Genomic DNA, 16820 nt, shown 5'->3' on the forward strand with positions numbered 1-16820 from the left:
GTGATTGAGATGGCAGTTGTTATTTCCAAGTATAATTTGCTTTTTATGTGTTATTACTAGGTGCTATATATGTCAAGTCAATTTTTTTGGTGTAGGAAGTTGGGGGCAACTTGTGACTTTTCATTCTTTTGTGTTCTTTTAGATTTATCACTCTATATTAGTATTAAATTTGTTGAATCGTCGCTTTTTTCAATTGAGGTAGGACTAAATGGTGATTCAATGTGTTTTCTCTCTCAATATGAATTTAATTTAATATAGTTATTATTTTTTTAATTTATTCTACTCATTGTTTATGCACATTGTTTGTTTTGGAGGAATATGAGGTAGAAAAAAGTGTAACAAGACAGAATGAGTGGAAAACAAAATTTCTTACTGTATGGTTTAGTGGAGAAAATAAAAAAAAATGAAAAAAATTGAGTTGGAGTCCATGTAACTCTGTTCTCTTCATTCATTCATGACTTGAAAATTAGTGGAGAATGTCACAATAATATCAAAATGAGAACTTTGTGCTTTATTTGATAGAGCTGTTAAAATTTTTAAGTTTATTCTATTTGAAATTTTAAAATACCTCTCTCTTGTTATTTAATTTTAAGAAATACTTTTTGTTAAATAAAATATTAGTTAAAAAATGGGATAACTTATTTATGTTAGGTTTTTCTCACCCTACATCATGGATCATGTGTTGATTGCTTTTCATATGTCTTGGTTGTTTGTTGTGATGGTTGATGTGATGACTGACGTGATTGAGAGGGCAGTTGTTATTTCCAAGTAAAATTTGTTTTTTATGTGTTATTACTAGGTGCTATATATGTCAAATCAACTTTTTTGGTCTAAGAAGTTGGGGGCAGATTGTGATTTTCTCTTGTTTTGGATTTTTTTAGATTCTATGTATAGATTGCATCTATCTAATCACTAAGCCAATGAACTATAATTTACTTGATATATTAATATTAAATTAATATAATATATATATATAGATATACTGTTACTATCTATACTAGAACTACATTATCTAAGAAATTATATTGGATTTGATTTATAAGTTAACAATGATATTCTAACTATTTTCTATTGATTGTTATATATTTAGGTTGAATGTTTAATTGATTTATTTGAGAATATTTTAATGTTCTTTTGATATTGCTGCTCTTTTTATTTCCATTCTATTTGTGATTGATTACTCTAATTGATTTGTTGATTGATATATTTATGTTTTGTTTATTTTTTTTTTAATTTTTTCTTTCCATGCATCTGAAATTCTGGGATTTAGTCAGGTGAGATATGCTAATAGATGTCTTTTCCTATTTAGTTTGTTCCCAATGACTACATTGTAGGTGTTTTTGGGTGTGCCTCATATGCATATGCACATATGTTCAAATAGATTAGATGTTAGTGGGTTTTAGGGTATACTATTCTATTACTTTATAATTATTATGATTCAATGAGATTTGTTGGAATGTGTCCTTTCTTATTTAATTGTTGCGCAGGGAGGATAGCATAAGTGTTCTTGATTGTGGTAGCTGGATATGTGTGTGATAGGTAATAGATGATGTATGCTATGTGATACATGTTTTCCCACCCTTTCTTTGAGGTATTCAAATTTAAATTCAAATATTTTGGTAATTTGTTAGCTTGTCTATAAAAAAGACTCCTTGGTTATATAGTTCAATGCACCTCATTCCTTCTCTGAAATCCCTTGTTTTTGGTTTCTATTTATCTTTTTAGTTTTCTCTATTTTGTTTGGTGGTTGAGCCAATGCCTCCTCCATTTGATTCTATCTCTAAGATCCACCCTCCAAGGGAGGCATGGAGACTCAAAGTTAGGGTACTAAGAACTTGGATTGTTCCTTCTTTTGGAAATCATGATGTTGCAAATTCAATGAAAATTGTTCTTGTTGATGGAGATGTGAGTGGCTGTTCAATGTTGGTCTTAGGTTGATTTTATCTACGGTTTTCTTTCATCTTTTGTTGTTTTCGTTGTAACTGTTTTTTGTTTTTTAAATTTGTTGTTGTTTTCTTGTGCAGTCTAATAAAATACAAGCAACTGTTAAGAAGCAGCTCATAAATAGGTTTAAAGAGAGTATTATTGAGGGTCAAACATACCGAATGTCATATTTTAGTGTTGTTCCAAACCAAGGCAATTATAGAGCAGCAGAACATGAGTTTAAGTTGGTTTTTCTTAACCGTACAACTATTATTCCTGTACCTGTCGATGATATCCCAAAGACATGTTTCAGTTTCTGTCCGTTTGATGAGCTCTTGAAAATGACGGAAGATTATGTTTACTTAGTTGGTAGGTGATTTTAAATCTTCTTTATGCCCTTCATTTTTTTTTGTTTCAGTTTATTGCCTTTTTTCTTAGCTGATTTTTTATGGGAGTGTGCACTTTTGAACTGTGATTTTATTGATGTTTATTTTTTTGGATACATGTTATTGGTTTGCTAACTTCTGTTGGTGAAGAGAAAGAGTATGTGAAAGATGCAAAAGTGATGAAGATGATCATTCTTGAGTTATCTTCAAAAGAGTTATTTTTTTTTCTGCCTGATGTTGATTGTATTTTGTATTGATTAACTATTATTTATGTTAAGCACTGGTCTTTTAGTTTTTATTGGTGTTTTATGTTGAATTGTTAATGGATCTAAGTTTTTTAATAAATATTTTTTTTCAGGTTGACAATACGCTGTGCTTTGTTTGGGGAGTACGTGGATGAAGTGCATCATTTCTTATGTTCTAGCTATATGGAGCAACCAGTTGTTGTGATCTAACTTGCCAAAGTTAAATTCTTTAGGGGTAGTCAATATTATAATGTTTAGGCTTTCCAATTTCTTCTGAAATTTCTTTGCTTTATGTTTAGTTTCCTATTTTTAACTACTTATTTATTTATTTATTTCTTTATTTATTTATCTATTATTTATTTAGCTGGGTGTTTTGTAGGACAAGTTGATCTTCAAAATGTTATGCATGCTACTCGGCTGTTCTTTAATCCAGATTTGTCTGAAGTAGTTGATTTCAAAAACAGGTTATTGGATAGTATCTTATTAGATGAATTGTTTAGTTGATTGATGTTTTTGTTTATAGTTTTAACTTGGTTAATGTAATTTCAGTTTATTCTCTTTATTTGTGTTTTAAGTTTTGTTGATACTGTTTCTTTTTTTTAAATTGATTTTTCCTTTTTTCCTTTAATTCTTCTATGATGATTAGTATGATTGGCCAAGGTATCAATGGAACATAGCCATTGTTTATTGCTAATGAGGGCAAGGGTGTTTCATTGAAAGATGATTTTATGCGACTTACTAGAAGATGCACTATTGACGAACTTCATGATAACAACGAGGTTTATTGGGTTTTTTCCATGTCTTTGGTCAATTTTGACTTAGATGTCCTTTCATGAAAAATTTATACGAAGTTTATGTTTTCCATTCATATCTCAATATTTATTTTTTATATTATCCTTTTGTGATTTTTGGTTTTGTGAGATCTATTGTGGATGAGGGACCTTGGTGGTATTCAGCTTGTGTTTGTGGGAAGTCAATTCAGCCTCAAGATGGTGCATATTATTGTGATTTTTGTCAGCACTATGTTACCAATGTGACTCCTAGGTACGTTGTGTTTATTCCTTTATGTGTAATATTCTTTTCTTTTTTCTTTCTTTTTCCTGCTGTTGTTTATTCTCCTTGTTTCATTTTCCTAATTACAGTTTTTTTTGTTGTTTTTTGTTTTTGTTTTATTAAATTTTTTATTGGGTAATTCTTTGATGGTCAGATATAGGATCAAAATAGCTGTTGAGGATGATAATGGAAAAATCATGTGCTGATCTGTTGTTGAGTTTAATAGTGACTGAGATCTGTTTCTGCCATGTATAATTGTTTGTTGAGTGTGTTTGAGTGTGTATTTCGTCCTTGATTCTTCTAAGAACCATGTTTTTCAAATTATTTCATAGGTTGTTTGTGGAGATAGTTATCCTGTGATGTTCCAGCAATTGTTGGGGAAAAAATTGCTCCTTAAGATAGATACCAAGAGTGTTGGTGCAGACAAGTATTTTGGAACTTTCCGTGTGAGAAGAGTTTGTGATGATGCTGCTATTATTTCCATGTTTTAGTTGCCTAACTATGATGCGGATGATGAGCGTACTCCATTGAAGGTTGCATCTACAAACTCGTGTTTTTTATTTTCTTTAGTATTTTTTATTGTTTCTTATTGTTTTTTTCCAATTGATTTTCTTTTATTTATTTATTCTTTTTTTTAATAAATTGTGTTTAGGATGGTAAGTTGGGAAAGATCCCTTCAAGTGAGGATGAACATATTGTTGACAAGAGAGAGCCCTGTGAGGTGCTGGATGAGGGTATCATTGCTGATGGAAATTGTTCAAATATGAAGACAAACTGCTGGCCTTTGATTGATTTTCTTGGTGAAAAGGGTGCTGAAGTTCCTGGATTGGATGATATAAGTACTGAAATTGATATTGTAAAAGAGGCAGGGAAAAATGTTGATGATGGTGTACTTGTTGATAGGGAGTGCAGTCTGGAAATTGAGGGCTTTTTGAATTCTCCTCCCGTGAAAACTACGGTAATTTGTTTATTGGAATTGAATTAAATAAGAATGTGTTGCTTGGTTAAATTACCTATTCTTTTCCATGAATTATGGAGAATAATTAATTTAATTTGGCTGGAAAACTAACATGATTTGTCAATCTATATGGTTTTGTGTTCTCTGCTGTTTACATTTATTCAGCCATTCTATTCTTTTGCATTGTAGGGTGTACTTTCTGCTGTTCTTGATGGATCCCCTGTTCATGTGATCAAGAAAGAGACTGCTTCCAATCCTCCCAGGGGTAGAAAAGTTAAGAGAAATCTGAAAAAATCTTTTGATGATGTTGCCGGTGAGGAACTTGGCCCAACTTCCAAGGTTCTCAAGAACCATGATGTTTGAGATGTTAATAGAGCTGCCGGTGTTGTTGTAAAATAGTTTATTAATCTAAGAAGTAGTTAACTTATATGCACTGAATCCAATGTTTCAATCAGATGTGAAGATGCTGTCTGTGTCCCATCCATTTTTTTGAGCTGTGTCCAAAGACTAGCATGGTTTCGTAGTATCGTTTTGTTTTTTTGTACTTTGCTAGGGATTGTACACAGTGTCCTATGTAAATGATGTGATATGGGCAGGTTTTGGATTCTAGGTTATTTTAAAATTTGCACCTATGCAGTTTATTTATATATATGTATGTACTTTCTAGGTACAACACTAAATGAAATCCAGCAGCATTTGTATTTATTAGTATATATTAGCATATATTGTATACTTTTAATTTCGTTAAACGTTTTTTTGTAGTTGTTCACAGTATCCTACCAAGATAGTTTTCTTTTCAAATTTCAAAGTGTTGCAGCTCGAAGATAATAATAATAATAATAATAATAATAATAATAATAATAATAATAATAATAATAATAATAATAATAATAATAATTTTACAAGATAAACGTGTACCATTACTGCCACTGTCAAACAAGGAATTGTGAGTTATATGTTATTCTTTTAGATAGCTATGTACTAGGTATAATGTGTTGTTAGCTATAGCTGAGATGCTATGGATTGTGACTCACCTTTTTCTATATGTTTTTGTTAGATTAGGATCACATTAATATTAGACATTTAGGTTTTAGATTGTTCCTCTCATTCCTATTGTAGCTTTAATTTATAGATATGTATATATGTGTGTGTTTATATATATGTGTATAGTTTTGTTTGTTGAAGTGATTTGTTAGTATCCTTTCATACAAAAAAATGACTCAAGTGCCATCTTGAAGATTCCTTAATCCATGGTGGTGTATTTATCTTCTATTATTTTTTGTGGGAGAAGTCAAGTTTAAATGTCTCAGTTATATGCTTCTGCAAGATTATATATAAAAGAATTTTTAAAAAGAAAACGAAGTCAAAGATCTCAACACTCACATGCTTCGGGTAAATTTTTTGACATATTTCTCAACTAAATGTTAGATATGGTGTATATTTTGGTGTGCTCATTGTTGTTTGTGATATTTTGTAGGAAATATTGTTGGCGCATTACGTAGCATTACGTCCACAAATATTATAGGTTCTTTTTCTTTTTTAGCTAATGGTTAAATATTGTAGATTTTCATTCCTTTTCACCTATTATATTTGTTGTTGTTACTATGAATTTTTTTATATATGGGCTTTCTTTTTTAGTTTTCTTGTTTTTTATAATTTTTTTTACTATTATCTTGTTTCTTTGTTTATTTGAATGTTCTTTTGATTTATTTTAAATATTGGACGATGTAGGTGTTGATCGAGATGCTAGCGGTCTAACACAAAATTTATTAGCTTCATGTATTATTGTATGTTTGAGTTCTATTTTAATTATGTATAACATAGTCTTATATTTCGTGTATTTATGTACGTTTTATAAGATTTAATTTCATACCAACAACAACAACAACAACAACAACAACAATAATAATAATAATAATAACAACAACAACAGTAGTAGTCGTGGTGATTGTAGTGATGTTTAATTTAATATATCTTGAATATTAGTTTCTTTTATTTTTTTTTTTGTTTAGTATCCTATGGTTAATTTTATTTTTATCTTCTGGGGAGTTCTTTTTTATTTTGTATTGTAAATGATATGTGTGTAATATGTGTTTAAAATATCAAATATTAATTATTCTTACTCCATGATCATTTTTTCCCCAAAAAAACAGATGAATCAGTTATATATGATCCTTCCATAAATTCGTGTAATCCATTTGGTTCTCTGATTGATCATCCTCTTTTCTTGCAAAGTGAGCTCCAAGGTATTTTTTTTTTATAAATTTTGGTTTTGTTCAATGATAATATTTCTTTTTATCGTTCGATTTAATTTGTATGCATTAATTCATTTAATTTATTGATACTAATTTTTCTCGCATATTTATTATTATCTGTTTGATTTTTTCGATTATAAATGTGAAGGTGTGATGCATATTAAATGCATTTATCTATATATAAATATAAATTTATAAATACAAAGGAAATTCAAATATAGGTGATGATAGATAATAAAAATTTTGGTGTTAAATATGATAATCTTTGAATGATTTTTTTACATCATTTTGGTTCATTGTGTTTCTGTAAGCAAAATTTTTATAGATAGTTGTGATTCGTTTTCAATGTGTTTGTGGTGTAAGGTGATTGCATTGATCTTTTCTTTTTTGTTTGAAATTTGTATAGGCTGTCTTGATATTGGTGATGTCGATTACACTTGTTCATTTTGTGAGGCAAACTTTTGGTTGTTAGAGCGTGTTGAAAAATATTCAACAGTAAATCAACCAGTATTTACACTTTGTTGCTCGAAAGGAAAAGTTCAATTATCCTATTTGCAAAGGCCTCCAGAATTATTGTGTAACCTCATAGATGGTCGTGATAATAAGTCTTTGCATTTTAAAAAAAATATCAGATCGTACAATAGTATGTTTGCATTCACTCTCAACACGTTCTTCTGTTCACTATTTTTTCTTTTGCTCTTCTTCTCATATTTTGGTAGCTTGCCTTTCTGTAATTTAATCAACTAAAGTTTTTGCTTCTAAAAATATCGAGTTAATACGTTTATGTGAATGTGCTGAGTTCAAATATCCTTTATGATTATTTTCTTCCTAAAAGTAACATTTTTGTTTGTCTGACATGTTACTGGATATTAATATGAACCAATATAAGATATTATCATATATTTGGATATGCATGTATTATTCAAGGAAACCTTGGTTCTCACTTTAAAAAGAAAAAAAAATAAATATTTGATTTCAAAACAAGGCATGTTTCATACTTGGTTGAATGCAACATCTTATTCTTATTAACTTCTTTTTTTTTATGCTTTTTGTTACCAGGTTTTGAGATCTGGATAGGAGCTAATTTTGGTGATCATCCTGTTTATTAAGCCATATTTAAGGTAACATACTAAAATATTACATAATAACATGAGAGAAGTTCAAATGATAATAACAGAAAACTTTTTTTTATTAATTTTTTTTACCAGTTATTTGATTCTGTTTCATTAAGGTTGTATTGGCTGTGTCAAATTCACTAATTTGGTATTACTATGTTGTATCCAATAAGAAAAAATATTGAACAAATAATTTAATACATTTTTAACACTAAAAAAAAATCATCCTAAAGATAGGAGAAAGTTGCTAATTTGAAACTATTAGGCACCTTATTATTCAAAACTTTGTAACTAAGGATTATGAAATATCTTAATATTTATACTTGGTTACTCTTTTTGTTACCATGCATCGTTATTTTTTTTCCCTGTTCTGGTTTTTCCCAGTCTGGAGGATTATATATTTTCATGCAATACTTTTATTCTTTTTTTTTTGTCTGTCTCTTTTCAAATAGTTGAAACAGGTTTTTTGCGCATTATTTTCCTACGATGAGTCTTGTCGCACGTAGAAATGATCGCAAAAGGTCGAGATTATAGTCTTTTTCTTTTCTATTAAGAATTTCTTGTTATGTATGCTGTAAAGATACTGAGTTGAGTTAATTTAGGCGTTTCTTTGGCACAAGAGAGCATTGACGAAATGATAAAGAAGAAAGAATTATATTTCGTGCATACAGAAGACGGGTACATATTTAGATTAATATATAATTTCTGTTTTTTTATGGCCACGTGATCAACGCATAAATCATATATATCTGAATTAATAAAATTAATGATAAAAAATTAAATGTATGTGATAAGTCTCTTCTTTTTAGGATGATGTTTTGGTTCCAGAGATAATAGTTGCTAGATATGGGGTCGAGCTAAAACATGAAATGTCCTGATTGATCTTTATGACAATTGTATCAAGCTTAAATTAAAAAACCAGGGAAATAAAATCTGGATACCTTCCGATGAAATAGATAAGTTATTTGCTTTCTATAAGTTCAAGAGCATGGTCAAGATCAGTTTAATGTATGTCACAAGTGGCATATTTTTTGTGGCTCCTGTGGATAGGCGAAATAATCCAATTTATATGGATTTTTATGCATTTCATTATGTTAAAGATATTATTGATATATCTTTGTTAAAAGTAATTCAAGATGAGTTGGGTTTGAACTACTTTGATGGATTGGATGATGTTGCATATGGTATAAAAGATAATAGGATGCATGGAAATATGAAAAGGTTAGAGTTTATAGTTTTTCTTTTTTTTTAATTCTTAATTATTCTTAGTTTTATACATCTTATATTTTAATTACTGTATTTATAAACATATTTATTTCAATATATATATCTATAATCCATTGTGTGATATAATGTTATTATTTGCTTCTTCTATTGTCTATTTGTTTTTTCATTATTTTTTAATTTATTTTTTTTGTTAATTACACTTGAAGTTCTGATGTGCAAAGGAATCGGAAGAACATTTCCAATGAAACTACTGTCAAGAAGATGTCAATAACAAAAAAAGAAGGTATGTTAATTTTTTCTGGTTTAATATTACATTGGTGTTACATGTGTTGCTGATTTTGTTACTCTTGATATAATCTGATTGGTTGATAAGTTTGTTACATTCAACGTGTATTGATTTCAAGAATCAATTTCCATTTCACAATATTTTGTATAGGCTTATCTTATATCTTTCATTGTTATCATGTTTAGTTTCCTTATATTTTTCCTATAAATTAAAATTGAAATATATAGATGTGTTGCTGGACATCACAGCAAGAGGTTGACTAAGTATGATATGAAGGCTGATCGATTTGTAAGTTTGTGTAACTATTGTTTCATACTTATTGGTGAATTTATTTTTTATGAGGTATTTCTAACTTTTTTTTTAAACAGTATATTCCCTGCGAGTTTGCTAGGTTACTACTTAAGAGTGGAGGATTGGAAGATTGGAAATTTACTGTTAAAGACTCAAAGATTGCTAAAACCTTTGCAATGCATGTCTTGAAAAGTAAGGGCAGGAATCGAGAGTACAAAATAGGACCTAAATGGAAAGATTTTGTCAGGATGCATAAACTTAGGCCTGGATATTTATATGTATTTAGCAGTGTTTCGAAAGAAAATCATTTGATTCAGGTTTCTGAAGTTAGAAACTAATTTTTCAGCTTCTTCGAGACTTTCTTTTGTTAGTTTTGGGATATTTATTCTATTTTGTACCCTTGATTTTTCATCATCTAAAATTCAAAATATGTATGGGATATGAACTTCTTGGTTAACCTAAGTACTTTTTGATATGAGATGTAAACAATCAAATTAATATGCTATTTGGTTATCTCACTCTCCCAGTTAATTTTATACTTCTTGCAATCAGATGTTTCTTTTTTTATATCATTATTATGAATGTGTTAGATCCTAATTAGTATTGATATAATGATATTATATCTGGCAGGTTGCTATGTTTAGATGTAATTTTTGTTTAATAATATTAAAAGTTGATGTTCTCTTCAACTTTTCTCCTAATAAAAAGTGCTTGATTGGTTGACATTTTGCATTGTTCTAAACTTTTCTAACTATTTAATTCTGGTATGATCATTAACTTTTTTAAACTAATTTTATTTAGCTTGATCATCTATTCTATTTCTCTTTAGAACATTGTCACCTTTGAATATGGCTATGTTTGATTGATTGGATATCTAATTGAACAGAAGAAGTTATTTAATTAATAGTTTTTCTCTTTAAATATGACTGTGTTTGTCTTTTGATTCTGAGTCTTTTAATACTGTTTTAACTTGCATATGATTTTGATTTGGGGAGATAATTATTGAATAGTTTATTTTTCATGTGTGTTCGTAAAATTGTAATCCCATGTAGTTTGCACGGGTCCTCCTGCTAGTTGGAATTAAATTTAACTGGTATTATATTTTACGTGTCATGTGACTTCTTGCAGGGGGTTATATACCCTTTAACACCACACCAGCAACCAACCAAGTGCTATAGTTGCACAAAATATTCAAAAGTGCTTATATTCAAAATAAGGTTCTGAGAACCAAACCGGTTATCAGTCACTGGTTTATTGGTCTAACCGGTCTAACCAAGGTTCAACCAAAAAAAATCATTTTAGAATAAAATAATAAATAAATTATAAATAAATATCCTAAAATATAATTATAATATAATATAAATCTTAAAATATCTTTCAAATTTAAAACATTACATGAAATATTATCAACCAAATTCATATGATCTTATCAAAATACAAACTCAAAAGTTAAATAATAAAAGGAAATATCTAAATATTAAATGCTAACATGAAAATTTGTCATCAATCATCAAAATTCGCATGAATTTGTTACAAATTTGCTTCGGTGGGATCATCTTCACCTTCATTTTCACCTTCTTGAGCAGAAGAATCAAGAGATGCAGCATAAAAGACCATTACTACTACCGCCACTTTGGTATATATTAGCATCAATATCACCTAATAAAATACACATGTTATCATTAAGAACTAATAACATTCTAATAAACCATCAGAAAATAAACTATAATACTCATGCAATAAGTCATCCACATTACTAGGAAGATCAGACTCTTTCTCTACAACCTCTTCCATCACTCAAAAGTCAACTAAAATGATGCTTTCATAATCAATTGAATCATATTGTATCATTTAGTTTCTTATTTCTTTTTCCTTCCTAAAAAATTAAAAACAACATATGAAAAATTAATAATTTATTAATTTATTATCATAAAGATTACATATGAAATAATATGATATTACATGAAACATATATTACCTGAATTTGAGACACAAATTATAAGTAACATAAACAATATCATTTAGTCTATCATGCTCCAATTTATTTCTTCCTTTTGTATGAATCTATAAAAAAGACTCCAATTTCTCTCACACCCAGAGGAAGCTGGTGCACGAAATTGTGATTACACTTTTCATAACTCTGCACAACTAACCAGCAAGTGCACTGGATCGTCCAAGTAATACCTTACGTGAGTAAGGGTCGATCCCACGGAGATTATCGGCTTGAAGCAAGCTATGGTTATCTTGTAATTCTTAGTCAGGAGATTAATGATAAAAATGATTTTTGTTTATGAAAAGTAAATAACATGAAATAAATGGTACTTGTGATTCAGTACTGAAGAACAGGTTGGGGTTCCGGAGATGCTCTGTCATCTGAATCTCTGCTTTCCTACTGTCTTCTTCTCCAAACACGCATGGCTTCCTTCAATGGCAAGCTGTATGTCCTCTCGGATGAAAAATACCAGGTACGGTTTCTACACGGCTAATTAACTGTCGGATTTCTTGTCTCGGATGAAAAATACCAGGTACAGCTACCGTACGGCTAATCATCTGTCGGTTCTCACTAGCGTCGGAATAGGATCTCTCTATCCTTTTGCACACTGTCACTGCGCCCAACATTCGTGAGTTTGAAGTTCATCACAGTCATTCCTTCCCAGATCCTACTCGGAATACTACAGACAATGTTTAGACTTTTCGGATCCCAGGAATGCTACCAATTAGTTCTAGCCTCTACCACGAAGGTTTTGATCTCACGGACTTGGTCCGTGGATCAGAAACCCAAGAGATACGCACTCAAGCTGTCGCCCAATGATTACGTTGAGCTCAGATAGAACGGGAGTGGTTGTCAGGCACGCGTTCATAGAATTGAGAATAATGATGATGGTCACGGATCATCACATTCCTTATATTGAAGTACGAGTGAGTATCTTAGAATAAAATCAAGCGTGATTGAATAGAAAACAGTAGTAATTGCATTAATCCATTGAAACACAGCAGAGCTCCTCACCCCCACCTATGGGGTTTAGAGACTCATGCCGTAGAAGATGCAATATGAAGTGTAAAATGTCATGAGTTGCAAAATAAATCTGTAAAAGTAGTTTTTATACTAGACTAGTAACTTAGGTTTACAGAAAATGAGTAACTAAGTGCAAACAGTGCAGAAAATCCACTTCTGGGACCCACTTGGTGAGTGTTTGGGCTGAGCTTTCAAGCTTTCACGTGCATATGCCTCAAGTTGGAGTTAAACGCCACCCTGGGTGTCAAAATGGGCGTTTAACGCCAAGAAATGTGCCAGTTCTGGCGTTTTACTTCAAAAAAGGGTCTCTGGCTGGCGTTTAACGCCAGTTTGGGCCATCAAATCTCGAAAAAAGAATGGACTATTATATATTTCTGGAAAGCCCAAGATGTCTACTTTCCAACGCAATTGAGAGATCACGAATTGGGCTTCGGTAGCTCCAGAAAATTCACTTTGAGTGCAGGAGGGTCAGAATCCAACAGCATCTGCAGTCCTTTCTCAGCCTCTGAATCAGATTTTTGCTCAGGTCCCTCAATTTCAGCCAGAAAATATTTGAAATTACAGAAAAATACACAAACTCATAGTAAAGTCCAGAAATGTGATTTTTGCATGAAAACTAATCAAAATATAATAAAAAGTAAATAAAACATACTAAAAACTATGTAAAAACAATGCCAAAAAGGGTATAAATTATCCACTCATCACAACACCAAACTTAAATTGTTGCTTGTCCCCAAGCAACTAAAAACAAAATAGGATAAAAAGAAGAGAATATACAATAAATTTCAAAAATATCAATGAAAATTAGTTTCAATTAGATGAGCGAGACTAGTAGCTTTTTGCTTCTGAACAGTTTTGGCATCTCCCTTTATCTTTTGAAGTTCAGAATGATTGGCATCCATAGGAACTCAGAATTCAGATAGTGTTATTGATTCTTCTAGTTTAGTATGTTGATTCTTGAATACAGCTACTTTATGAGTCTTGGCCATGACCCTAAGCATTTTGTTTTTCAGTATTACCACCGGATACATAAATGCCACAGACACATAATTGGTGAACCTTTTCAGATTGTGACTCAGCTTTGCTAGAGTCCCCAGTTAGAGGTGTCCAGAGCTCTTAAGCACACTCTTTTTGCTTTGGACCACGACTTTAACCACTCAGTCTCAAGCTTTTCACTTGACACCTTCACGCCACAAGCACATGGTTAGGGATAACTTGATTTAGCCGCTTAGGCCAGGATTTCATTCTTTTGGGCCCTCCTATCCATTAATGCTCAAATCCTTGGATCCTTTTTACCCTTGCCTTTTGGTTTAAAGGGTTATTGGCTTTTTCTTCTTGTTTTTTCTTTTTTCCTTTATTTTTTGCCATTTTTTTCGTAAGCTTTGTGTTTTTCACTGCTTTTTCTTGCTTCAAGAATCAATTTTATGATTTTTCAAATTATCAATAACATTTCTCTTTTTCATTATTCTTTCAAGAGCCAACAATTTTAACATTCATAAACTTCACTATAAAAAATATGCACTGTTCAAGCATTCATTCAGAAAACAAAAAGTATTGCCACCACATCAAAATAATTAAGCTAATTTCAAGATAAATTTCGAAACTATGCACTTCTTGTTCTTTTTCAATTAAAAACATTTTTCATTTAAGAAAGGTGAGGGATTCATGGAATCATTCATAGCTTTAAGACATAGACTCTAAACTTTAATGATCATGTAATAAAAATAAGGCATAAAATAAACATAAAAGCAGACAAATAATAAAAGAAAGGAAATTAAAGACATAAAAATAAATGACTCTAATACTAATGCTTATGTAACTCTTAAAATAGGTTTATAATAATAAAAGTTATCACAGAGTTAGGACTCAAGAACCTTTATTTTGAGAGGTAAGTGCTCCTTCAATTTGTGGGACGTCTGGCTCTTCAAGGGACAGCTTCTGGCGCTTTAGCTCCTGTATCTCGCGCCCTTGTTTCTCTTGTTCTATGAGCAGTTTGCAGAGCATGCTATTTTGATTCTGCTGCTCTTTTTTTGAGTTGATTCACAGCTTCTTGCAGCTTGGTGACAGATGCTTCTAAGCGAGCTCAATAGTCAAATTGAGAAATTTCTGGAAGGAGCTCATGCGCCCCCCCTTTTGATGAGGTTATCTTGAATTTGAGGTCCATCCATCACTTTTTTGGTGATTGGGCGTTCAACTGGGATATATTCATCCACACCCATCTGTACCCCCGCATCTTTACATAACAGACTAATCAAGCTTGGGTAGGCCAGTTTGACCTCAGTGGATTCCTTGTTTGCAAACATGTAAATTTCAACAGGGATCAGCTGATGAATCTCTACCTCCTTCCCCAGCATAATACAGTAAATCATCACTGTCCTCTTGATAGTGACTTCAGATCGGTTGATGGTTGGGAGTATAGAATGCCCAATGAAATCCAGCCAACTTCTAGCAACTGGTTTGAGATCTCCTCTCTTTAGCTGGTTTGGGACACCTTTCGAATTAGTAATCCACTTGGTTCCAGGGAGGCATATGTCCTCTAGAACTTGATCTAGCCTTTTATCCTTGGCCATTCTCCTATTAAAGGACTCTGGATCATTTTGTAGTTGAGAAAGTTTGAGAACTTCTCTCACTTTGTCAAAATGGAAGTAAATAATCTTCCCTCTGACCATAGTCCGAAAGGAGTAGAAAGCAGTTCCCTCTAATCTTTGCTTTTCTGTCATCCACAGATTTGCATAAACTTCCTGGACCATGTTTCTTCCAACATATATCTCAGGATTAGCCAGGACTTCCCAGCCCTGTTTTGAATCAGCTCTTAGATCTCCGGATATTCATCTTCTTTCAGATTGAACCTAACTTCCGGGATCACTGATCTTCTGCACACAATTTTAAAATAATGGTCTGCATGTTCTTTGGTGCAGAAATTTTCATGCATCCAACGTGGTTTTGGATTACTTTCTTTCTTGTCTCTTAAAGCGGTTTGTCTTCCTTTGGGTGCCATGAGATTAGTTTGTTTTAGCTCAGAGATCACAGAAATCACACCAAACTTAGAGATTTGCTTGCCTTCAAGCAAAATAAAAAGAAAGAAGATGAATACATGGAGAGAAGGATTCGAATGATGGATAAAGAAGGGCTAGCCGAATGTGTATTTAAAAGGGAGGGAGGGAATGGGTTTCAAATTATTTTTAAAAAATGTAAGATAGAAAGATATGATTGATAAAAGATACAATTTGTAAAATATGAGAGATTTAAAAAAGATATGAGGGAGTTAAATCTGAATTTTTGTGAATGCACCTAAGAAAAAAAAAGATAAGATGGATGAATTAAAAAGATTTGGAAAGAAATTGGAAAGGTAAATGAGTTTTTTTTTCCTTTTAAGAATATTTAAAAAAAGGATTGAAAAGAGTTTATAAGATTATTAATTTTTTAAATTGGAAATTGAAAGATGAATATTTGTAACATTTTTATGCAGAAAATTATGAATTAAAATATGAAAATTTGAAAAAATTTGAATTGGAAACGAAATTACCTCCCCCTTTGCTGTTCTGGCGTTAAACACCCAGCCAGGTACCCTGGCTGGCGTTAAACGCCAGAAATCCTTCTTTACTGAGCATTTTTCTGAATGCCCAGAATGCTGCCCTTTCTGGCGTTAAACTCCCAGAATGCTGCCCATTCTAGCGTTTAATGCCCAGAATGATACCTTTACTGGTGTTAAACGCCTAGAATGGTAGCCATTCTGGCGTTTAACGCCCAAATTGCCTCTTTACTAGCGTTTTAATGTCTGTGAGCTCTTTTTCTCTGTGATTCTTCTGCTTTATGTTCTGAACCTCCATTTTCTTGATTTATTCACTGAAATGTATTAACTAATCATGAGCAACAAAATTAAATAGACTTATATAATTGTTATAAACATCTAATTTTTTATAATGGCTGGGTTGCCTCCTAGCAAGCGCTTCTTTACTGTCTTTAGCTGGACTTTTGCTGAGCTTCTAATTTAGTCTCAGTTTTGAGCAATCTTGCTCAACATTGCCTTCAAGATAATGTTTGACTCTCTGTCCATTGACAATG

The 16820-nt window shown here is 31.4% G+C and overlaps 1 long non-coding RNA gene across 1 annotated transcript; it reads left to right on the top strand.

The window, feature by feature from the left end:
- Positions 1-1867: 1867 nt before the first annotated feature.
- LOC140178848 (uncharacterized) lies at positions 1868-3612 on the top strand. The gene is made up of 3 exons (XR_011871802.1): positions 1868-1905; positions 2025-2789; positions 2934-3612. It is a non-coding gene; the product is annotated as an uncharacterized lncRNA (long non-coding RNA).
- The last annotated feature ends 13208 nt before the right edge of the window (positions 3613-16820 follow it).

Source organism: Arachis hypogaea, chromosome 14 (assembly GCF_003086295.3).
Source record: "Arachis hypogaea cultivar Tifrunner chromosome 14, arahy.Tifrunner.gnm2.J5K5, whole genome shotgun sequence".
Classification (NCBI taxonomy): domain Eukaryota; kingdom Viridiplantae; phylum Streptophyta; class Magnoliopsida; order Fabales; family Fabaceae; genus Arachis; species Arachis hypogaea.